The sequence below is a fragment of the Rhinopithecus roxellana genome, chromosome 17 (genome assembly GCF_007565055.1).
Source record: "Rhinopithecus roxellana isolate Shanxi Qingling chromosome 17, ASM756505v1, whole genome shotgun sequence".
Classification (NCBI taxonomy): domain Eukaryota; kingdom Metazoa; phylum Chordata; class Mammalia; order Primates; family Cercopithecidae; genus Rhinopithecus; species Rhinopithecus roxellana.
Window position 1 is genome coordinate 100,199,559 of NC_044565.1, and position 26,232 is coordinate 100,225,790.

The window sequence follows — 26,232 nt, forward strand, 5'->3', positions numbered from 1 at the left end:
GAAAAGAGAACACTGTGGAACTAAAAGTAGCTGGCCTTTCAGCTTTGCTAAAGAGGAGTCTTGCATGACTCGACTTATGGGTAGTTCAGGGCTCTGAACTCAGTTGGTCTAGCTGTGTATATATGGTGGTGGGGAAGTCTTTTAACGCCCTTCAGTTGATATAGGGATATGATCTGTCCCAAAGGAGGGGTAGTGATGCATCCTGCATTGTTGAAGAATTGGTAACAGATTTAGACTTCTCTACTTTTCATATCCACATGCCTTGGGTGACTGTTGGCTTCGGAGAATTTAATTCCATTTACTAACTCTAATCAACTGATAATGGCCACTTGGAATGCTGTGCAGAGAAAGAGTCTAAGGCCTCCGCTGGTATCAGTGAAAAATAGAACCTTGATGAGTTAGCAATGTTGGCCAAGAGCATGGGATGAGGGTTGGGGAACTACCTGGTATCTGTTAATTCCACTCTGAGGCAAAAGGCACTTACAACTGGTGCATGAAATAATTAACCAAGTAATTAGGTCTGATTCTGCCTGCTATTATCATTTATTTATTTGCCATTTTTTGTCATCTATTTATATAAATAACATTCCCTGACTTTACTCATAAAGGAAAAATAAGCAAAAATAACTAGCAAAAATTTTGGAAAAGAAGAGTAAGTAGAGGGAATTAGCTCAACCAGAGAGTACCATAATTCACTGATTCTGTTTCCTGTTTGTTGTTGTTGTTGTTTTTACAATTAAACATCTCTGAAATTGAGGTGTGTCTTACATCCCTGTCATCGAGATGACAGTCATGACGCAGTTGTCCTCACCTATCCATATACACAGCACTAGCCAAGATTGTTGGAAGCTTGGAAGAAGCCCTGGAGACAATAGTAGGGCACTCTTTTAATAAATGCTGTACCATGGAACTAGCACTCTCGAAGGCACAGAGAACAACGTTGTTCGGAAAAACAAGAACATCAATGGTCAGAATCAAAATAAAATTCAGAAGAGATAAGCTCTGAATTTGAAGAAATTTTAGGACTACTGTAACAATTCATTTTGCTCACATTTTTAGGTTTTTTTTTTTTTTTTGAGACGGAGTCTCGCTCTGTCCCCCAGGCTGGAGTGCAGTGGCGCGATCTCGGCTCACTGCAAGCTCCGCCTCCCGGGTTCACGTCATTCTCCTGCCTCAGCCTCCCGAGTAGCTGGGACTACAGGCGCCCACCACCGTGCCTGGCTAATTTTTTGTATTTTTAGTAGAGACGGGGTTTCACCGTGGTCTCGATCTCCTGACCTTGTGATCCGCCACCTCGGCCTCCCAAAGTGCTGGGATTACAGGCGTGAGCCACCCAGACTTACATTTTAAAAGCATCGTTCTGGCTGATGAGGGGAGAGTAGACCTGGGGTCAGGGGGTGAAATCAGGGATGCCACAGAAAGATGGGTTAGGAAGCTATTTCCATAGCCCAGGGGAGAGACAGATGATGGGACAGGGAACTGGTTTAATTCTGGGTCTATTTGAGAACAGAGCTGACAGGACTTGATAGGCATGGATGTCGCAAAGAAGAAAGGAGTCAGCCGGGTGCGGTGGCTCATGCCTGTAATCCCAGCACTTTGGGAGCCTAAAACTGACAGATCACCTGAGGTCAGGAGTTCGAGACCAGCCTTGCCAACATGGTGAAACCCTGTCTCTACTACAAATACAAAAATTAGCCAGGCATGGTGGCAGGTGCCTGTAATCCCAGCTACTTGGGAGGCTGAGGCAGGAGAATTGCTTGAACCTGGGAGGGGGAGGTTGCAGTGAGCCGAGACTGTGCCACTGCACTCCAGCCTGGGCAACAAGAGCAAAACTCCATTTCAAAAAAAAAAAAAAAAGAGAGAAAGGAGTCATCAAAGACATGGAGTTTTGACTCGAGCTATAGAGACAATGGAGCTACTGTTTCCTGAGAATGTTGTGGCAGCAGCAGGTTCTGGGGAGCAGCAGGAGTTTGCGTTAGGAAGTGTTATTTTCAAAATGCAGATTAAGCTTCCAAGTAGAGCCCCTGAGAGGACAGTGGCTCCATGAGTCTGTAGTTCAGGAGAGGGTACCAGGCTACAGATATAAATGCCACATTAGTTTCAGCCCAAGCTGGTATGGAAGCCCTGAAGCCGATGAAATCAGCATGGGACAGAGAAGAAAAATGTGTCATGATAGAAAAGGAGGGGACACCATGACAAAGAGGAGGGGAGGGGAAGCCAGGAGGGGCCAGAAAAGGAGGCTGAGAAGGAGTGGCCAGAGACACAGAGGAGACAGAGCGAGAGATCCATGGACCAGAACAAAAATCCCAGAAATAGGCTCAAATGCAGAAGTTATAGGAATGTAATGTGCAGGAAAGGCAGCATTTTAAACCAGGAAGGAAAGAGGAATGATTCAATATATGGGGTTGCCCTCTGGGAAAAAAATGAAGTTAGATTAGTATACGTTTCAAATGTGTCCAGTATCTAAATGTAAAAATAAACAAAATTTAAAAGCACGTACTAGAAGAAACCATAAGAAAATGATTTTTAATCATCTTTTGTTGGTGTAAAACAACCCAGAAAGCTATAAAACAGTGGTACATGTGATTACATAACAAAGACTAGCTGCGTGGCAAACTATCTTCAAAAAAGTCAATAGACAAGTGACAAATTGGGTAAAATATTTACGACTCATATAGGGCTAAATGCTATCACATTTAGAGTTCTAAATCAACAATGATCATGATAATAACAAGAATAAAAGAACAATAAGCCAATAAAAAGATGGGTAAAGACTGTGCACCAACCACTCAAGGAAAGAAAAATACAACCAGTTTTAAGTCTCTGAAAAGATGCTCAAACTCACTCACAGTAAGAGAAATGCAAATTAAAACTACACAAGAAAGCAGCTTTCACCAACAAATTTTTTTTTTCTTTTCTTTTTTTTTTTTTTTTAAGAAGGCAGACCACTCAGGCTGCATCTTCTCCGTCTTACTTTGCTGGAGGGAAATGAACGCCCATCAATGCCAAATGGCAATTGCAAAGTAACACCAAGACCAGCTTCACGTTCAGGAGAGAACGTGCCTCCTCCTGGTGGTTTCCGGTGCTCTACCTGCGCAGAGAAACTTCTCTAGTTTCTTCTAGAACTTCTATAGAAATGATCCCTGAAAGTAAAGTCTTCAACTGAAGTGTTTTTTTAAAAATTAAAGTCTTATAAAACATCATGTTGGGGAGAGTAAGGCTTTTCGTTCACTCCAGGTGGGGAGTTATGTAAATTGTAAAATCACTGTGGAGGGCAATTTGGGCAACAGCCATCAAGATTATAAATGGGCCAAGCAAGATGGCTCACACTTGTAATCCTAGAACTTTATGTTTTTCTTTCTTTCTTTCGTGGGTTTTTTTTTTTTTTTTTTTTTTTTGATAGAATCTTGCTTTGTTACCCAGGCTGGAGTGCAGTAGTGAGATCTCGGCTCACTGCAACCTCCCCTCCCAGGTTCAAGCTATTCTCGTGCCTCAGCCTCCCAAGTAACTGGGATTACAGGCACATGCCGCTGTGCCTGGCTTTTTTATATTTTTAATAGAGACAGGGTTTCACCATATTGGCCAGACGGGCCTTGAACTCCTGGCTTCAAGTGATCTGCCCACTACAGCCTCCCAAAATGCTGGAATTATAGCCTTGAACCACCTGCCTGGCCTAATCTCTGCACTTTGGGAGACCAAAACCAGAGGATATCTTGAGCCCAGGAGTTTGAGACCAGTCTGGGCAACATAGAGAGACCCCCATCTCTACAAAAAATTTAAAAATTAGCTGAGCATGATGATGCATGCCTGTGGTCCCAGCTATTTGGGAGACTGAGGAAGGAGGATCTCTTGAGAGTCTGAGGAAGAAGTGAGTCATGATTGTGCCACTGCATTCCAGCCTGGGCAACAGAGAAAGACCCTGTCTCCAGAAACAAAACGAAACTACAAATGGACAGGTCTTTTGATGAAGCATTTCTCCTTCTAGTAATTTACCTGCCCAGGTAACGAAGTGACACATGTATGAGGTTATTTGTTTTAGGATTTTGTTTGTTTTTAATAAATTCTATTTTGAAAAATCTGAACCTTACAGAAAAGTTGCAAATATGGTTCAAATAACTTTTTTTTTTTCCTGAATTATTTGAGAGTAAATTGCTGACTTCATACCCCTCACTGGGTAAATACTTTAGTGTATATTTTTTCCAAATAAGGACATGCTCCTTTACAACCAAAACACAGCCATTAAAATCAAGAAACTGACAAATATGGTAAAGGAGAAAACTAGAATAAAACCTGGGGTGTTTAACTGGAATTGGGGCTATGGGTGTGAACTCATGATTTCCCATATGCAGTGAGATAGAAATAAATGTAGATAGAAATGTGTGTGTGCACATGTGTGTTCCCCAGCTCTGTCCCCTGAGAACACCTATAAACAGTGACATGCTAATAGCAGTGAGCACATCTAGGGACCAGGTCTTGGCTTTTGAATACCATTTTTCATAAAAGGAATGAGAGCTCCTTGGAGAAATGGCTGATTCCATGGCTGGATCAAGACAAGTATAAAGTGAGCCCAGAATCTTTCTTTTTTTTTTTTGAGACGGAGTCTCGCTCTGTCACCCAGGCTGGAGTGCAGTGGCCGGATCTCAGCTCACTACAAGCTCCGCCTCTCGGGTTTACGCCATTCTCCTGCCTCAACCTCCGAAGTAGCTGGGACTACAGGTGCCCGCCACCTCGCCCAGCTAGTTTTTTGTATTTTTTAGTAGAGACGGGGTTTCACCATGTTAGCCAGGATGGTCTCGATCTCCTGACCTCGTGATCCGCCCGTCTCGGCCTCCCAAAGTGCTGGGATTACAGGCTTGAGCCACCGCGCCCGGCCGAGCCCAGAATCTTTCTTTAAGAGTATGATGATGTTTTGAAGCTATTACTAGTTCATTCAGTTCTTCACCAGTATTAAAATTATTTTTCCCGGCACTTTGGGAAGCCGAGGTGGGAGGATCGCTTGAGTCCAAGAGTTTGAGACCAGCCCGGGCAACACAACAAGACCCCATCTCTTTAAAAAATATAAAATAAATAAGATACACTATTTTTTAAAAATAACAACACTTAACCGTAAACTTAGTGTTTACTATGTGTTAGGCACTTTTTGACGTGATTTTGATTAATCCTTACAATAACTTTAAGAAGTAGGTTATCCTACCTTGTATGTAAGAAAACTGAGGCTTACCAGTAACTTGACCTAGTATAGTTGACCCATCTTGGGTTCGTCACCTGCCTCACGCTGACTTCCCTTTCCCAACTGTGTACCCCATCCTCCGGCGCCCCTGGCAGCCTACCCTGTACCATGTAACTGTATCCTGTAACCTTAGCTGGTTGGCCAGCGAAGGAATTTTTTTTTTTTTTTTGAGGTGGAGTTTTGTTCTTGTTGCTCAGGCCGGAGTGCAGTGGCAAAATCTTGGCTCACTGCAACCTCCACCTTTTGGGTTCAAGTGATTCTTCTGCCTCAGCCCCCCAAGTAGTTGGGATTACAGGCACCTGCCACCACGCCTGGCTAATGTTTGTATTTTTAGTAGAGACAGGGTTTCATCATGTTGGCCAGGCTGGTCTCGAACTCCTGGCCTCAGGTGATCCTCCCGCTTCGGCCTCCCAAAGTGCTGGGATTACAGGTGTGAGCCACTGCACCTGGCCCGACCAAGGAATTTGATACTTGAACCAAGCTGGGTCAGTCTTGAGATAGACAAATGTGTAAGACTTAAAACTAGAAGCCGGGCACAGTGGCTCACGCCTGTAATCCCAGCATTTTGGGAGGCCGAAGAGGGTGGATCACCTGAGGTCAGGAGTTCAAGACCAGCCTGACCAACATGGTGAAACCCCATCTCTACTAAAAATACACAATTAGGCAGGCGTAGTGGTGCATGCCTGTAATCCCAGCTGTAATCTCAGCTACTCAGGAGGCTAAGGCAGGAGAATCACTTGAACCCAGGAGACGAATGTTGCAGTGAGCTCAGATTGTTCCATTGCACTTCAGCCTCGGCAACAAGAGCAAAACTCCGTCTCAAAAAAAAAAGGACTTTAAACTAAAGAATGAAAGAGAGACACAAAGAAATCATTGATTTGAGAAAGGTTAGTAGCAACACTCTGGAAAAAAAGCTGCTGACTCCTACTGCTGAGGCATGGTTGTCAACCCTTCCATGTGATCTGTAATAGTTGGTTTTACGTGTTAACTTGACTGGGCTATGAGATAGCTGGTAAAACATTATTTCTGGCTGTGTCTGTGAGAGTGTTTCCAGAAGAGATTAGCATTTGAATTGGCAGACTAAGAAAGATTGCCCTCACCAATGCAGGTAGGCACAATCAAATCTGCTGAAGGCCTGAATGGAATAAAAAAGCAGGGAAGGGCATATTTTCTTGCTGTCTGAGCTGAGACATCTAGGTTTGCCTGCTCTTGGGTATCTGTGCTCCTGGTTCTTGGACCTTCTGACTGAGACCAGATCTTATATCCTACCCATCCCCTTCACCTCCCACCCCCCACTCCCTAGTTCTCCAGCTTTGAGGTTTGGACTGGAATTGCACCACTGGCTTTCTTGGGCCTCCAGCTTACAGATGGCAGATCGTGAGATTCCTCAGCCTTCATAACTGTGTGAGCCAATCCCTCCTGGTAAATCTCTCTCTCTTTCTCTATGTATCTACCTACCTACCTACCTACCTACCTACCTATATCTATATATCTATTTATATATATCTCCATCCTATGGATTCTGTTTTTCTGAAGAACCCTGACTAATACATTCTAATAAATTCTCCCTTTTTGGTTTAAGTTTTCCAGAATTCATTTCTATTGTTAGTAACCAAAGTAGCCTTAATGAATAAGCAAGAATCATACATGGTAGAGATGGGATTTGAACTTTGGACTCCAAAGTCCTGTTCTTTTTCAGTATAGACACCATCACTCCTGGGAACCATTTATTCACACTAACAAATATACATATCCAATATTCACAGCTCTCTATTCTAACAAAGCTTTTATTGGGATAATTCCAGCCCCAAATCAGTGTGGTCATCTTGCTGGAGAGATCATTTGAAGAAGCCACTGGGAGAGTGAGCCCTGTGGTGACACAGAGAGGCCCAGCTATCCCAGTATCCCAGGTGAGATGTTCCTGCCATGATGGCAGACATGTGAGTGGAGCCATCTTGAATGTTTCTGCCCCAGGTGCCATCTCACCGTGAACACCTGACAAGCAAGACCAGCAGAAGAACCATCCCGCTAAGCCCCAGGCAACTCACAGAATTACAAGAAATAAGATGGTTGTTGTTTTAAACCACTACGTTTTGGGATGGTTTGTTTTGCAGCAAAAGATAACTAAAATTGATGGCTTCTTTGGAAAGGTGGCATGTGAGATGAGAACTAAAAGACTGAGGGGAGGGGGTGCTGGGGGATGGCAAATCAAGGCAGAGGTGTCAGGAAGGAACTTGGTACCTTTGAGGAGCTGAAAAGGCCAGTGTGGCTCCAGTGTAGAGCAGTGAGGAGGGTGCTACCAGATGAGGGGAGAGAGATTATGCAGGACCCTGTGCATCTCAGAAGGAGCCTGGACTTTATCTAACTGCAACAGGCACCATTGAAGGAATTTTTGTTTTTAAATTTTTTGTAGAGACGAAGTCTCACTTTGTTGCCCAGGCTGGTCTTGAGCTCCTGGACTCAAATGATCTTCCCATCTCAGCCTTCCAAAGTGCTGGATTACAGATATGAGCCACCATGCCCAGCCCATTGAAGGGTTTTAAGCAGGGGAATGACATGGTCAGATGTTGAGTTTTCAGGTGTCTCCTTGGCTGTTGGGTGGGAGGATGGCAGGTAACATGGAAGCAGGAAGAGTAGTTAGAGGGCATTTGTAATAGTCCCATGAGAGATGATGGCAGCTTCAATGAGGGTGGTGGATATGACGGTGGAGAGGAATAGAGGAGCTCAATGAATATTTTGGAGGTGGAATAAACAGAACTCGGTGATGGATTGGATGTGAGGTGTGAATGAGAAGGAAATGCCAGGAATGACACCCAGATTCCTGACTTGACAACTGGGTGGAGGCTGGTGCCATTTACTGAGATGGAGAAAATGGTGGGAGGATAAGATTTGGGTTAGGGGGTCCAGATCAAGGGTTCACTTTTACACATATGAAGTTGGAGATGTCAGGGAGACAGCAAGTGGAGACGTGAGTAGGCAGCTGAATACCCAAGCTCTCATTTTAGAAAAGTGATCTGGGCTAGGCATATACACTTGAGAGTCATCAGCCTAAAGATGTTATTTAAAGCCATAAGAAGAAATGAGATTGCCTAGAGAGAGAGGAAGAAAAGAGTCTCTGCTAACATTAATGCCTCTGGTAACATTTGCCTGGCAAATCCTGAACATCATAGGACTTCCCTTAAGAGCCACAGGAAGCAAGTTCAAGGTGCTTCTACCTAACAGCTCTTTGGATATTTGATGACAAGGGGTAGTGTCCACCTCTAGATTACGCCTTCCAAGTTCCCTCTGTCTTTCCTTGTAAGGCATAATTTAAAGTTCTTCACCATACGTGTCATTCTCCTCTTAAAGTTCCTTTTTCGAATTGAGTGTAATGCTCCAGCCCCAGGTAAAAAGGGACCAGCTAAGCCATTTATCACTATCCCCATTTAGTGATAAATAGCAAACAGGGGGCAGCATCAGGACAGGGAGGACAGATGAGCCCTGCTCGGTTGTTGCTAAGAGATTTTTCATTGCTTTTCCCATCCGTAGGAAAGGGCTAAGGATTTCAGAGAAAGCCTCATAAACAATTGAATGAGCTCAGGCACTCCGTTACTGCCTGACAGCCTCAGTGGCAGAGACCTAGATTGTTTCCCAGAGGAAAAAATAAATAGTGTAAAACTTTCAAGATGCGCCTGTCAAATGGCTGCTTGTCTGCTTTATGGTGAGAGCTCACGATGGATGGTTTGGGAACAGCCAAAACCTATAAACACAGAGCAGAAAAGTTCTCCATCTTTTGCTCATTTATTCCACGAACTTTCTCACTGCTGAGATGCCAAGGCCTAAATAAATACACAAGCTATACCATTGTTCCGCTCTGAGTCCCGGCTGGAATAGGAGACCTACATTCTTCATTAATGCTGTTCAGATTTACAGGATGAATGCTCTGCTTTGGTTACTGCACATGGTGCCCAGAAATCTAAGGAACAAAAAATCATATATGTGTGTGTCTCATGTGCGCATTCACATACACACACACACACACACACACACACACACACACACACACCATGTACATATCCTAAGCCTTCCGGATGTGGAGTTTGAAAACACGTGTTCAATATTACTCTGGCAAGAAAGCGTTCTTCATTTCTCACCTCCTTCTTTCCTTTCTCCCTGGAGTGAGTGAAGTATTTGCCAACATAGAGACTTGGTCTGCATAACAACGCAGAGATTCACCCAGGAGAGGACCTCAGTGTTACTGAGACCCAGGTAGGTGCTCCCACTCTGTAGAGGGAGGGAGCACAGAGAGAGAAGGGAGCCCCATGAGAGGATCTGGTGTCTGTTGTGTCAAAGGCTTGGCCTTTCTTCTGGCCCTAGGGAGGGAGTGTGTATCATCATTCTAGAGCAGCGATTTTCAAAATGTGGTTCCCCCAAGCATCCCAGACCTCCTGAATGAGAAACTCCAGAGGTAGGGCCCAGCAATCTGTATTTTAAGAAGTCTGGAGGTGATTCTGATGCAGGCTCATGCTAGAGTCTACCAGTACGACTTTCTTTCTAGCAATACACTCTACCTTTATACTCTTTCAAGTATTGTGTGCATATAATTTTATATTTGGAAAATAAGGAGAAAACTTTATATTTGTAACACAAACTGCAGGATATTTGGGGAAGATATGAAGAGAGGAGCAAATGGCATATTAAAATCTCAGAGATAGACTTTTGTGTTCACCAAAGTGGGGCAAGGGTCAAAAAAGATTTCAAAACACTGATTTAGAGAAAAGAAAAGTCTCTCTGAGGCAGGAGACTTAGGTCATGGGGGGGTTCATGCAGCAGGATGATGGGGTTCAGAACAGACTATCCCAAATATGGCACTTTGGCATTGGAGGAAGCAGCAGAAACAAGAAGGTCTCCCTGACCCTCTTCCTCCTAAAGCAGGCCATAAAAAATTCCTTGATCTTGTTTTGAAGTAGGTGATAAGACCCTTGCATGAGATGCCCATTCTATACCAACAAGAAAAGAATGTTCTTATCTCAGGGACACAGAGAAGATTTCGAACAGGCCTTGCTAAGTTCCCGCCAGTTTATTATCATTGGAATAGTAATAGTGTATTACCCGCTTTGTCCACGTCTGCACGACTGTTCACTCTTTATCAAACCTTAGCATAAAAACACACAGGTTTTCCTGTTTCTTTAGGTCTTCCTTTCTGAAGGCTCCCGTGTTATGTCAAACCTAGATATTAAATAAATGTGTATGCTTTTTTCTTGTTAATCTGTCTTTTACTATGGGTGCCTCAGCCATAAACTTGGTGATGGGTGAGGGAGAGAAATCTTTCCTCCCCAACAAGGGCCTGTGAGAGAAGATCAGGAGCTCACCATGCCCCATGAAGCCAGGGTTGGAACAGGCTTTTCTGAGAGTCTGTTAGTCTCCCAGCAGACCTCCTGAGAGAGTAGTGTGTGCATGTGGATGTGTGTATGCACCTGTGTGTGTGCAGGTGGGGGCTGGGCAGGAGGAGAACAGGTGGCCATGGGGAATATCTCTCTCACACCACCCCTACCACAAGCTCCCAGTATCTGGCTCTCAGCCTGTGGGAGAGCTGGTCTGCAATAAACCAGAGACTTTAGAATGTAAAGTAGGTTGATTTCTAGTTTCCAGGGACCCCCAAGGTCCTTCCTGTGTGGCCTCGTCATTTGCAGTGGGTCTCAAATTCAATAGAGCCCACCCCCCAGAGATTCTGATTACATTGGCTTGCTGTAGGGCCAAGAAATAGGCTTTTTTTTTTTTTTTTTTTTTTTTTTTTTTTTTTGAGACAGAGTCTCTCTCTGTCCCCCAGGCTGGAGTGCAGTGGTATGATCTTGGCTCACTGAAACCCTCTGCCTCCCGGGTTCAAGCAATTCTCCTGTCTCAGCCTCCTGAGTAGCTGGGGCTACAGGTTCACACCACCACACCCAGCTAATTTTTATATTTTTAGCAGAGATGGGGTTTCACCATATTGGCCAGGCCAGTCTCAGACTCCTGACCTCAGGTGATCCACCTGCCTCAGCCTCCCAAAGTGCTGGGATTACAGGTGTGAGACCCTGCACCCAGCCAAAATCTGCATTTTAAACAAGCCTCTTCCTTCCAAGTAATTCTAATACAGAAGCTTCATGGACTACAGCAAGGATATCAAGGCAGTTTTATTTTTGGTGATGGTGATGCTTGGGAGGAGGGGGGCGTGACACTGAGGAGCAGGGAAGGGAATATTCTTGGTCATTGGAGCCCCTGAAGGGCCTCTTCTTCCAAAGTCAACCAGTGACTAAGAAGCAGCAGTGAGGCACAAGGGCAGCCTCGTTGAGAAGTGTCCACTGGACAGGGAGAAGCATTAGTTTGGGCAGTAAATGTCAGGTAGCTAGTTGATACTGGGGACGCTTGCAGGTCATCTGGTCAACCTGGTTGTCAGAGGCATGCTACCTGTTCTTTCTAGAAGGGAGACCTCACAAGGCCACACAGCTGCTTCCACTGGTTGAGAAAGAAGCTTGGGAGAGTCTGTAGGGCAAACGCACCCAATGAACATCTACCATTAGGTAGGAAAGGCATTTAGGCAACATGGGTAGACAGCTCGGTGTAAAGGGGACCCATAAATCCTGCCAAGAGAGCCCCGTGGTGCCAGAGGTGTTCTGGACCCGTGCTATTCAGCGAGACAGCTACCAGTCACATGTGGCTCGTGAGCACTTAAAATGTGGCTATTGTGGAAGAGGAACTGGTTTTTAAACTTTATTTAATTTTAATTAATTTAAATTCAAGTTTAAATAGCCACATGTGGCTGTGACTGCGGTGTTGAGTAGCCAGCCCTAGTGAGAATCTCACATTACCAACCACATCCCAGTGCTGGGATGGAGGCAGCTCTAGGTGACACGGTTGCTCTGTCTAGTCCTGAGGGAGGTCTGGGTGCTTTGTAAGTCACAGGCCGGGGATCTGAGGCTTCCTGACTCCTTCCAGCCTCTTCACTGCTCTGGGAGGATGTCTCCGAGTTATTTCACAGCAGCACTCCTGCTGCAGGGCTGTCAGCCTTGCCCGGTTCAAGGTCAAGGGCCCCGTCTGTGACTTGAATACAAGCTCAGCTCTATAGCTCTGGAAGGATTACAGGGGAAAACCAGGGGCGAAGGGATCTCGTGTCCCTAACTTGGAGCATAGGCAAGCTTCACAATTGTCCCCTCATACTGGTCTCCCATTTTCCACTTAAAAGATAAGAAGGAAGATAAAACGCCGGGCGCGGTTGCTCACGCCTGTAATCCAAGTACTTTGGGAGTCCAAGGCAGGCAGATCACAAGGTCAGGAGATCGAGACCATCCTGGCTAACACGGTGAAACCCCGTCTCTACTAAAAATACAAAAAATTAGCCGGGTGTGGTGGCGGGCGCCTGTAGTCCCAGATACTCAGGAGGCTGAGGCAGGAGAATGGCGTGAACCCAGGAGGCGGAGCTTGCAGTGAGCCGAGATCACGCCACTGCACTCCAGCCTGGGCAACAGAGTGAGACTCCATCTCAAAAAAAAAAAAAAAAAAAAAAGGAAGATAAAACATATAACAAAAGAAAGCTATTCTAAATGAGGACATTTTTAAAAAGTAAGAGCACAGATACTGTCAACATTCAATTGTGGAAAAACATAGGAACCCTCAGCTAGCCAAACAGGGGTGCCCCAAATGGTCCAGCAGAATCCCTGGGAATACAAATCCCTCCCACAGGCACCAATAACCTTCAATTATTTTGACACATTCAGTACTTCTCTGCCAAGGTTGACAAAAGACATCCAATCTCAGCTTCTGCCCAGGCTGCCCTGGGCAAGGCTGAAGGCCCGAGGCACCGGCTCCAAGCTCCAGCCCGCCTGAGGCCAAGGCATCAATCAGGTGTAGGAGCAGATCTAGGGTAGGGGGCTGGGCTGGGCTGGGTGAGGGTCATGACTCAGCTGACTTCCTCGTGCTGGTGCTAACTCCAGCACCAGGAAGATCTGGAAGGGTAGGAGGAGACCAAACAGTGATGCAAACCTCAGGCTGGCTCCCTTGAAAGTGGGTCCCAGAGGGAGGAGAAGGCATGTGGCTGTTCTAAGCCCGAGTGCCCCCCTTACCCAGCCCTCCAGGCAGGACATGGTCAACCTAGGTCAGATTGTAGAGCATCCACAGGTGTCATGGAAAGATGTCTGCATTTCACCCTGTAGAAAATGGAATTTGCGAGAGTGTTAGGCAGATTTGTCAATGGCTGGCTTTTCAGGCGTCCTGAAGAGCTGTCTATGTCCTCCAGGGGCTGGTGGTCTGGATCTTCTTTGAACATTAGGAAAGACCTTGTCTCTGGGAAGACAATCTCCTATATGGGCCATGGGTTACATTTGAGGGAGAGCAAGAACAAATTGAGGCCTTGGGGAAAAGCAGGTTTCTGAGAAGGTAGTAACAAAGCTCGTTCCTCCCTCCCACTTCACACACCAGCCTGGCTGTCTAAAACAGAGAATGGTCACATCGGGCAGCTCTGAAGGTCAGAATGCTCTGGTTACTATGGTTCAGAATGATAACTGAGTGGCTATGGCCCTTAAGGTCAGAAGTAGAGCTTCTGATAGTCTAAGGATAAAGAGTGGCAGAAGAGCTATGAACAGAGGTGTCTCTGCCATGTAGCTTTGCAAAGGGTGGTGATAAGGGATGACAAAGATCTCAAGCCCAAGGATCCAGCAAGAGGCACTCCTGACATTCTGAACTCCCAGCGCCCGCCTCCTCCTTCCCTCTCCTAGAGAGGCTGGGTGCTGCCAGGTCAGCGTCTCCGGGTGTGACTCATGTCTCAGCCACCCTGCCTGGGACACTGGCAACCACCCCCGCCCTTGCAGGCCTGCTTGAGACATGACTGCTCACTCCTTTTATTTATTCCCTGTTCCTCAACCACCTCGCCTCAGCCCACCCCATGACTAATGGGCTCCCACCACCCACCCCGGGGCATGCTGAGAGGGCATCACCAGCACTGCAATTATCTGGATCATTCAGGCCCAAAGATTCTCTCCACCTCCAGCCCCCAGCACCAACTTTGTCCTGAAATTATCTGCATCACTCCAGCGATTCCAACGCATTGTCTACACATGACGTGAATCCACAGCCTCTGGTTTTATTTTTTATTTATTTTTTTTTTTTTGAGGCAGAGTCTCACTCTGTCGCCGGGGCTGGAGTGCAGTGGCCGGATCTCAGCTCACTGCAAGCTCCGCCTCCCGGGTTTACGCCATTCTCCTGCCTCAGCCTCCCGAGTAGCTGGGACTACAGGCGCCCGCCACTTCGCCCGGCTAGTTTTTTTTTTTTTTGTATTTTTAGTAGAGACGGGGTTTCACCGTGTTAGCCAGGATGGTCTCGATCTCCTGACCTCGTGATCCGCCCGTCTCGGCCTCCCAAAGTGCTGGGATTACAGGCTTGAGCCACCGCGCCCGGCCCAGCCTCTGGTTTTAAAGGCCAGTGCTGGGCTGGCCAGTGATTCCTTCACACTGGCCATGTCACCAACTTCTCATGCCTCAGAAACATGGTCATTTTAGAGCTAGCAGGATCTTAAAAATGACTTAAGCCAGTGATCCACACCAGAAGCACCAAGCATCTTTCAACATCCAGACATGTCCAGGCCACATCCCCAGAGATACCCCAGAACTAGCTCCAGATGTGTGTGTGTGCGTGCGTGTGTAAAGCACCTCTGTCCTCCTGGTTGGGAACCTCTGCTGTGAATCCCCCCAACCCGCCCATCTGACCCAGAGGGAGAAGTATCTTGCCCAAGGCTCAGGCTGATTAGTGGCAAAGCCAGGATTGGGTGTGCCTGCCTCCCTTCCATTGCACGCAGAAGGGCTTAACTCACTGGACAGGCATTCAAGTCTCCCGACCCCCTCAGGCTCGCCCATCATCTATGTTCCTGAGCTTTCCTCTCAGCCTTCTGGTTCTATCATTACTTCAGCATGAAATTTCCTCACCACCCTTCATGTCCTTTTCCTCCTGGAAGCATCTCCATCCATTCCCCATCTCCATCCATCCCCAGTTCCTAGCCTAACTCACAGGGAGCCTTTTTTTTTTTTTTTTTTTAAGACTGAGTCTTGCTCTGTTGCCCAGGCTGAAGTGCAGTGATGCGATCTCGGCTCACTGCAACCTCTGTCTCGTGGGTTCAAACGATTCTCCCTGTTCAACCTCCCAAGTATCTGGGATTATAGGCATGCACCATCAGGCCTGACTAATTTTTGTATTTTTAGTAGAGACGGGGGTCTCACCATGTTAGCCAGGCTGGTCTCGAACTCCTGACCTCAGGTGATCCACCCGCCTTGGCCTCCCAAAGTACTGGGATTACAGGCGTGAGCCACTGTGCCCAGCCCACTAAACCTTTTTTGTCCATGCCTGGGGCAAGTTGCATCTGCTTGACAGTTCAGTTCACCACAGCACTGTGACACTGACTCTAGGATTTTACAAGTTGTAAGTTTGTCTTTTTCTTTTGGAAGCTCTGGAAGGTCAGGGAGCCTTCCCCATCCTCTTGCCCACAGAGGTGCTAAGTGAATGTGGAGATGTGAGTTGATGTGACATTGTAATGTCCCACACCCAGAGGAAGGATGCTCACCTTTAGATGTTTCCTTTTGGATCTTTGCAATGTGGGCTCCCTTTACATATTAAACACTGACATTTTCCATTTGTGTAAACATTCACAATGAGACAGGCCTCCAGGCAGGCCGGCGAGGACCAGGGACTGGTAAGGGCTAGGGTCCAAAGGAGGAGGGAATCTCTGCACTGCAGGCTGACCAACACCATTTGGGAGCACTAAGAGGTAATAAGCAAGCACAACTGGTGTCACCCAGCAGACCAGGAAACATAAAAGCTGTGATTTTAGAAACATTAGGGAGCCAACCAGGAGCAAGCTCCTTCTTTCTGCTAGTTTCATCTGCAAGAACACAGGCTGGAGACAAGTGAGGTTGCCAAGCATGGATACCTAGGAGGGTGGATACCAGCTTGCGGGCTCCTGCCAACTCCTGCACACTTGAAAGGGCACTGCCAGTCCAGTGTGCTGCCCAGCTGGGAGGGCAGGACTAGCCATCTGCCTACCCTCGAGGGGTGCAGGCATCTCTCTGTTGGTGGCAAAGGAGGGTTCAGCCCAGAAACCAGCCCTGACAAGGACTCTGTCCTCAGAAGTGCTTGTCCAGGAGAGTAGGTGAGGAGGTGGCTGGCCTCTGTGGCAGCTGCGGGCAACTCAGTGGTGTGGGGTGGGCAGCTCCCTGCAGGGAGTTGCAATCCAAAGCAAAGCAGTCGTGACTGACAGTTCAGGGCAGTCCCAGGTAAACGTGGGTTGGCAGCAGCTGTGTGCTCAAGACCATATCTCTCTTCCACTCTCTGTGCTGCTATGGTCACCAGGACTTCACTTACCTTAAAACTTGCCCTCTGCCTACAATGTCAGGCTCTTTTCTCCCTCCCTTGCTTCACCTCCTGGCATTTCCTTGCCTCCCCCACCTTCATGCCTATTGTCTTCTCCTCTTCCCCAGTGAATGCCTTCCAGTCCACTACACAAGCCTCTCTGGGGCTCAGTGCTTTTGCTTTTATTGTTTCCTCTACAGTAAACAGCACCCTTTCCCTGATACCTGGCGAACTCCTAGGCATGCCTCAAGACCCAGCTTAAATGTTACTTTCCTGGTAAAATGCTACCAGACGCCATGAGAATGGGTTCCTCCATCTGTGCACTTGGCCTTGCTGTTTTATGGTGCTTATTGCATTGTTTGGTGACTCTTTGTTTACATGTCTCCTTTTTGTTCTCCTTTAGATAATGAGGTCTTGAAGATGTATTTGCCTAAATCTACCATGGAACATAGTGTCTAGTACACAGAAGCTGTCAATAAATATTTGTTGAATGAATGAACGAATGAATACAAATTCCTTCACCCTCTACTTCCTGCTTCATAACCCTTAATGCTGTCTTCTCACCTGGAGACAAAATCTGTTCAGTTCACCACAGCATTCTACATGTTGTCTGTATACATCATAATTACCCCCATGTTTGGCATTATGGAGAAATGCAAAAATGTAAAAGAAAGTGTCTCCACCCTGAGTTCCAAACAGTAAGCAAGGCAAGAACTCGGATGAAACCACGAAGGAGGCAGTGGGGAGCACAGTGGCGTTCTGGATGAAGGGAGCTTTGCCTCCAGCAGGGAGAATCCAGGACTGTCTCCTGGGCATCAGGTCATATTTGAGTCAGCTCTGAAGACTGGGTAGATTTTTTTTTTTTTTTTTTTTTGAGATGGAGTCTTGCTCTCGTTGCCCAGGCTGGAGTGCAGTGGCGCGATCTCAGCTCTCTGCAACCTCCGCCTCCTGGGTTCAAGTGATTCTCCCTGCCTCAGCCTCCCCAAGTAGCTGGGATTACAGGCATGCACTGCTACGTCCAGCTAATTTTTGTATTTTTAGCAGAGACGGGGTTTCACCATGTTGGCCAAGATGTTCTCGGTCTCCTGACCTTGTGATCCACCCGCCTCAGCCTCCCAAAGTGCTGGGATTACAGGTGCTCCTGCGCCGGTGGCTCACCACCACGCCCGGCCACGTGGGTAGATTTTTATAGACATCGGAGTAGGGGCAATGAGGGTATGGAAAAAGGGCTTTACTGGTCCCAAAGGCAAACATGTTCAGGATATGTTCAGAATGTGGCTGGAGCAAAGGCCACATGGAGGGGAACAGCAGAAGGTGAAGGTAGACAGGGCTTGTCCAAGGACAGCCAGGGTGTGGCTCTTGTCAGCAGGGTGGGTTCCAAAAGGTCTCCCTCAGAGCCAGGCAGCCACACTGCCTCTGAGGAGGCACTGAAAGGGAGAGGCCTGCAAACTCACTCCAGCTGTCACAGCCCATGCAAGGGGTGAAGGAAGTGGAGCAGCATGGGCCAGTTATGAAAACAGGGAATGTTTTAGAGTTTTCTTACCTCTCTACATTTCCTAAATCCCATACCTAGTAGGGACTTGGTCCAAGGGTGCCTCTTAATCCACCAGCCTCCAGTAAGATAACTTATAGAGCTTCTCCCACCTTCTCTCCCCTCAGTAGGTTGGGGCCTATGAATCTCTCAACCATGGGACAGGTAAATATTTCTTAGGCACCATCTACCTGAAAGACAGCAAGGGAAGAATGGTGGGAGATACGCGAGAATAGAGGCCACAGACCTCTAGTGATTAACCACATACGGCATGAAACACCCACAGAACAAAGCCAGGCCAGGGGTGGCAAGTGTTAGGTGAATACAGGGAGTGACTGATCTACCCTTTTTAGGGTGACTATATTAATTATTGTTCAAACTTGGTAAGGCACAGTGGCTCATGCCTGTAGTCCTACCACTTTGGGAGGCTAAGGTAGCTGTGAGCTCAAGACTAGCCTGGGCAACACAGTGAAACCCCGTCTCCACAAAACAAAACAAAATATTGCTCAAACTGGAAAAGTGAAAGAGGGAACAATTAATAAATATGCTGGCACATAGGCATGAACAGGGGCTGTGCCTGCCATCCAGGATGGAGTCATCCTATCCATAAGACTCTTATGATTCCAACATTTCCATCCCCAGACCAGTCTTGGCCCTGGGATCCAGATTCAGATACAACTGCCTGCTGAGTATTCCATTTAAATGTCTTATAGGCCACTCAACTTCCATGCATCAAAAACTGAAGTCAGCGCCTCCTTCACTCCCCACTCCCTCCCCACTGGCTTCTCCTCTGTATTGCCCATCTGGAGAAACAGCACTGGCCTCTAGTCATGTGTTCCTGGCCAGACCCTGGGAGTTGTCCTGAATCCTCCCCACCTCACTACACCCAGGCAGTCACTCCAAGAGCTACTCATTCTACGTCCTTCTGGCCCCTCTCACCGGTTCAGGCCTTCTTGTCTTTGTCCTGGACCATAGCTGGTCTTCCCTTCCTATCCCTCCCTCAGGACCTGGAAAGTCCCTCTTCATCATGGTAGCAGAGAGATCTTTAAAATGCACACAACTGGACGGGCGTGGTGGCTCACACACACCTGTAATCCTAGCACTTTGGGAGGCTGAGGTGGGCAGATCACTTGAGGCCAGGAGTTCAAGACCAGCCTGGCCAACATGCTGAAACCCCAACTCTACTAAAAATACAAAAATTAGCTGGACATGGTTACGTTTACCTGTGATCCCAGCTGCTCGGGAGGCTGAAGCATGAGAATTGCTTGAACCTCCAGAGGCAGAGGTTGCAGTGAGCCAAGATCACGCCTCTGCACTCCAGCCTGGGTGATAGAGCAAGACTCTGTATCAAAATAAAATAAAATAAAATAAAATGCACAAAACTGCTCATGTTACTCCTCTCAGTGGCTCCCTGTATTATTAGTCTGTTCTTGCACTGCTATAAAGAAATACCTGAGACTGGGTAATTTACAGAGGTTTAATTGGTTCACAATTCCATAAGCTGTACAGGAAACATGGCAGCATCTGCTGGGATTCTGGGGAGGCCTCAGGAAACACACAATCATGGCAGAAGGGGAAGGGGAAGCCAGCAGTTCACATGGCCAGAGCGAGAGGAAGAGAGGGGGGCGGGGAGGTGCCACATACTTTTAAACAACCAGATCTCACAAGAACTCACCATTATAAGAACAGCACCAAGCGGACAGTGCTAACCCCTTTATCAGAACTCTGCCCCCATGATCCAATCACCTCCCACAAGGTCCCACCTCCAATGCTGGGGATTATAACTCAACATGAGATTTGGTGGAGACACAGATCTAAACCAGATCACTCCCCTTACACTTTGTGACTTTTGGGTTGTCGCCGAGACTTTTGGGAATCTCCCTAGTTCCAGGATCATCTCCACCTTCCCTCCCACACCCTGCTGATCAGATCTATAACCTCCTTGAAGTTCTGTGCTGCCCACCCTCTGAGCCTTTGCTTACACTGACTGCTTTCTGCCTGTGACGTCCGTCTGCTCCTGGTTCCCCTCCAGCCACCCACTGGACCTCAGATAGTGCCCACTGTATGACCCATCTTGCCCTTTAAGGACTGGCTTTTCTGCCACTCCAGCCATTCATTTATTCAGCACAGTGTTAGGTGATGAGGGGTGACACACATAGAACCACATGGAGACAGCACATGTGGCAAAATGATCCTAGTCAATCCATCTAGGTGAAAGAAATTTGGGTGTTGATTGTAAAGGTACACCATTCTTGCAACTTTTCTGTGGGTTTTAAGTTTTGCAAAATAGAAAATCAAGTAAAAAAATGAATAGACTCCAATTACAAAAAGGGTAAAAGATCTGAATAGATATTTCTCAAAGGAAGACATACAAATGGCCAAAAGGTACAGGAAAAATTGCTGGACATCACTAATCATTGGGGAAATTCATATCAAAATCACAGTGAGGTATTATCTCTCACTTGTTAAAATGGTGTTATCAAAAAACAAAAGACAGCAAATGATGATGCAAATGTGGAGAAAGGGGAACCCTCCTATGCTGTTGGTGGGAATGTAAATTAGTAGAGCCATTATGGAAAACAGTATGGAGGTTTCTCAAAAAATTAAAAATAGAACTACCATATGATCCAGCAATCCCACTACTGGATATATTATCCAAAGGAAAGGAAGTCAGTGTGTCAAAGAGATATGTGTGCTCCCAAGTTCATTGCAGCTCTACTCACAATAGCCAAGACATGGAATCAACCTAAGTGTCCATCAATGGACAAATGGATAAAGAAAATGTGATACATATACACAATGAAATACTCTTCAGCCTTAGAAAAGAAAGAAATCCTGTCATTCATGGCAACAACGATGAACCTAGAGGGCATTATGTTAAGTGAAATAAGCCCTGCCCAGAAAGACACATATCACATGATCTCACTCATATTTGGAATCTAAAGAAGTTGATTTCATAGAAGTAGAGAGTAGAATAGTGATCATTAGAAGTTTGGGAGGAGATGAGGGAGGCAGGGGCAGGGAAAAGTTGGTCAGTGAGTACAAAGTCACAGTTAGAGAGAAGGGACAGGCTCACATCTAATAACATACTGAATGGGGAAAAACTGAAAACTTTTCTTCTAAGATCTGGAACATGATAAGGACGCCCACTTTCACCACTGTTATTCAACATAGTACCTGGAAGTCCTAGCTAGAGCAATCAGACAAGAGAAAGAAATAAAGGGCATCCAAACCGGAAAGGAAGAAGCCAAACTATCCTTGTTTGCAGATGACAGGATCTTATATTTGGAAAAACCTAAAGACTCTGCCAAAAAACTATTAAAACTTGTGAACAAATTAAGTAAAGTTGCAGGATACAAAATCAACATACAAAAATCACTGGCATTTCTATATGCCAACAGTAAACAATCTGAAAAAGAAATGAAAAAAGTAATTCCATTAAAAGGGCCACAAATAAAATGAAATAGCTAGGAATTCACCAAAGAAGTGAAAAATCTCTACAATGAAAACTATAAAACACTGATGAAAGAAATTGAAAAGAACACCAAAAATGGAAAGATATTCCATGTTCATGAATTGAAAGAATCAATATTGTTAAAATGTCCATACTACCCAAAGCAATCTACAGATTCAATGCAATCCCTATCAAAATACTGACATTCTTCACAGAAAAAGAAAGAAAAAAAAAATACACAAAAGACCCAGAATAGCCAAAGTTATCTTAAGCAAAAAGCAAAAACAAAAACAAATCCAAAAATCTGGAGGAATCACGTTACCTCACTTTAAAGTATACGACAGACTTTGTTAACCAGCATGGTACTGGCATAAAAACAAACATATAGACCAATGAAACAGAATAGAGAACCCAGAAATAAATCCACACACCGACAGTGAACTCATTTTCAACAAAGGTGCCAAGAACATATATTGGGGAAAAGACAGTCTCTTCAATAAATGATGCTGGGAAAACTGAATATCCAAATGCAGAAGACTGAAACTCAACCCCAATCTCTTGCCATATACAAAAATTAAATCAAAATGAATTAAAGACTTAAATCTAAGACATCAAACTATTAAACTACTACAAGAAAACATTGGGGAAGCTCTCCAGGACATTGGTCTGGGCAAAAATTTCTTGAGTAATACCCCACAAGCATATGCAACCAAATCAGAAATGGACAAATGGGATTACATCAAGTTAAAAAGCTTCTGCATAGTGAAGGAAACAATCAACAAAGTGAAGAGACAACCCACAGAATGGGGGAAAATATTTGCAAACTACTCATCTGACAAGGTATTAGTTACCAGAATATATAAGGAGATTAAACAACTTTATAGGAAAAAAAACTAATTTAATCTGGCTAAAAAATGAGCAAAAGATTTGAATAGACATTTCTCAAAAGAAGACATACAATGGCAAATAGGCACATGAAAAGGTGCTTCCCATCATTGATCATCAGAGAAATGCAAATCAAAGCTACAGTGAGGCTGCGCTCAGTGGCTCACATCTGTAATCCCAGCAGTTTGGGAGGCTGAGACAGACAGATCACTTGAGGTCAGGAGTTCAAGACCAGCCTGACCAACATGGTGAAACCCTGTCTCTACTAAAAATACAAAAATTAGCTGGGCATGGTGGTGCACCTATAATCCCAGCTACTCAGGAGGCTGAGGCAGGAGAATTATTGAACCCAGGAGGTGGAGGTTGCAGTGAGCTGAGATTGTGCCACTGTACTCCAGCCTGGGCAACAGAGTGAGACTCTATCTCAAAACAAAATGGAAAAAACTACAATGACATATCATCTCACCCCAGTTAAAATGGCTTTCATCCAAAGACAGGCAGTAATACGTGCTGGAGAGGATGTGGAGAAAAGGGAACCCTCATGCACTGTTGGTGGAAATGTAAATTAGTATGACCACTATGGAGAACAGTTTGGAGGTTCTCCCAAAAACTAAAAATAGAGTTACCCTACAATCCAGCAATCCCACTGCTGGGTATATACCCAATAAAAAGGAAATCAGTATATCAAAGAGATATCTGCTCTCCCATATTTGTTGCTGCACTGTTCACAAGAGCCAAGATTTGGAAGCACCCTTGGTGTCCATCAACAGATGAATAGATAAAGAAAATGTGCTACATATACACAATAGAGTACTATTCAGTCATAAAAAAGAATTAATCCTGTTGTTTGCAACAACATGCATGGAACTAGAGATCATTATGGTAAGTGAAATAAGCCAAGTACAGGGAAAAAAAAAAAAGCATTGCATGTTCTCACTCATTTGTGAGATCTAAAAATCAAAACAATTGAACTCACTGATACAGAGAAGGGAAGGACGGTTACTAGAGGCTGGGAAGGCTAGTGGAGGGGATATAGGGGATAGACCGGTATGATTAACGGGTACAGAAAAAAATAGAATGAATAAGTCCTAGTAATTGATAGGAAAACAGTGTGACTACAGTCAATAATAATTTAATTGTACATTTAGAAATAATTAAAAGAGTATAATTGGATTGTATGTAACACAAAGCATAAATGCTTGAGTTGATGGATACCCCATTTCCCATGATACAATTACAATGCATTGCATGTCTGTATCAAAATATCTTATGTACCCCATAAATATATACAGTATTATATACCCACAAAAATTAAAAATTTAAAAATTTAAACAACTAATTAAATAGAAGAAATAAGTTCTGGTGTTCCATTGCACAGTAGGGTGACTATGGTTAACAATATTGTATTGTCTATTTCAAAATAGCTAGAAGAAAGGATCTCAAATGTTCGTACCACAAAGAAATGATAAATGTATGAAGAAAAGGATATGCTAATTACCCTGATTTGAATTTTATACAATGTATACATGTATTAGAACATCACATTGTACCCCATAAATAAGTACAATTATTGTATGTCAATGAAAATAAAATAAAATTTTAAAATGTTTAAATGAGTCCAGCAGCAGTGGCTCTTGTCTGTAATCCCAGCACTTTGGGAGGCTGAGGAGGGTAGATCAGAATTCGAGACCAGCCAGACCAACATGGCGAAACCCCATCTCTACTAAAAATACAGAAAATTAGCTGGGAGTGGTGGCAGGCACTTGTAATCCCAGTTACTTGGGAGGCTGAAGCAGGAGAATCGTTTGAACCCAGGAGACAGAGGTTGCAGTGAGCCAAGATCGAGCCACTGCACTCCAGCCTGGGTGACAGAGCAAGACTCTGTCTCAGGGAAAAAAAAGAAAAAAGGTTTAAATAAATAGAATATGGGTCTGCACAGAAATTAATTCAAACGTTAAGTTTATTGGAACTGATTGAGAGACCAGTATCCACTGAAATTCAGGGCCAGGGTTTGCTGTTACAGCTCCACACTTAACAGTAAATTTGCTGTAGTATTTAAATTTATTTATAAATTTAAACATGTATGTATTTGTTTTCTTTTCCTTTCCTTTTTAAAAAAATTTCTCCCACTTGAAGAGCTGATATACATGTTTAATTTGGAAGAAAAGTTAGGATAAAAAAAACATAAGTAGATAAAAGAAATACAAAATGGATTATACTACACACAGTTTTTGTTACTCCACAATATATTATAAACACCTTTTCACGTTAATAAATACGTTGGTATCGTAATAGCTGCATTACTTTCCATGGAATAGATCCTGCATGATTTATGTAACTCCAAGATTTTTTTCCCCTATACACACAAAAACAAGCTCCAAGGCCGGGCGCGGTGGCTCAAGCCTGTAATCCCAGCACTTTGGGAGGCCGAGATGGGTGGATCACGAGGTCAGGAGATCGAGACCATCCTGGCTAACACGGTGAAACCCCGTCTCTACTAAGAAATACAAAAAATTAGCCCGGCGAGGTGGCGGGCGCCTGTGGTCCCAGCTACTCGGGAGGCTGAGGCAGGAGAATGGCGTGAACCCGGGAGGCGGAGCTTGCAGTGAGCTAAGATCGGGCCACTGCACTCCAGCCTGGGCAACAGAGCGAGACTCCGTCTCATAAAAAACACAAACAAACAAAAAGAAAACAAGCTCCAGTTCCCTGATTCTGGCACCTTCCATGAGTCTAGCCCAAAAAGAAAAGTCAACGCCAATGCTGGCTTTTTGTTAAGAAAGGTGACATGTTGTTATTTGGACTTCAAAGGAAAAAAATGAAAACTGACAGGTTGGAATTAATTGAGAAAAGCACCTCATCTCAAATGCCATGAGCATTTCAATAGATGGAGCCCAGTCTGCTCAGCAGTGCTGCCCTAGGAGGCCAACGGAGTTTCAGGCCACTCCTGGGCCACTAGCAAGATGGCAAGGAGCTAAAAATAGACCCAGAACTGAGCACTGAGACATTCCTGAATTCATAGGCATAAATACTGCCCCAGAAGGACTCGCCTCTCCAACAGTTTCCAACCATGGCACGTCACACTGCCTAAAATTCTCAAGGATTATGATTTTGTAAAAGGCTTCTGTCGGGAAGTAGGCAGCTCTCTTGGGAGGAGGGCAGAGTGACTCTCCCATCAGGACAGAGTGGAGACAGCTGTAGCTTTGGAGTCAAATGGACTGGGGCTCGTTCCAGCTCTGCTCATCACCAGCTGTGTGACCTTGGGTCAATTCCTCAACCTCTCTGAGCTGCTGTATTTTCATCTGTAACAAGGAGATAACAGGCCACTTCCCAGAGTTATTGTGAGGATAAAATGGAATGTTGCCTGGAGCAGGGTATGGGAGGTGAACAAATGGGGTGTATTACTATTACTGAGGACTTGAATTTGTTTCTCAGATTAGCCAGATGTGGTTTTGGGACAGCTGCGTTTTCACGGGGTTGGTGGTGTGCATGAGAGCTGTGCGGCAGAGCCCCAAGCATGACGCATGGAAAAGGTGGACAGGTCTGTACATCCAGGACCAACCAGGGCATTTAGGGTAGGATGAAGACGTGCTGGCATGTATCGGGATACCTCATTCATTGCCATAGCCTCAGCATTCACAGATGTAACATTCATAGAGTCAGATATTCTCTAGTCAACTCTGAAGGTCTGTGAACCTTTTATTTAAAGGTTTGTGACCTTTACTAATAACCTGCTGTTTTGCTGAGACATTAATCTGAAGCACATCAACTGTGAGTGAGACAGTG

General features: G+C 45.2%; 1 non-coding gene across 1 annotated transcript; it reads right to left on the bottom strand.

Annotated features, from left to right (window-relative positions):
* Nucleotides 1-2,944: 2,944 nt before the first annotated feature.
* Nucleotides 2,945-3,159, bottom strand: LOC115894486. The gene has a single exon (XR_004054592.1). It is a non-coding gene; the product is annotated as a small nucleolar RNA U3 (small nucleolar RNA).
* Nucleotides 3,160-26,232: the final 23,073 nt, after the last annotated feature.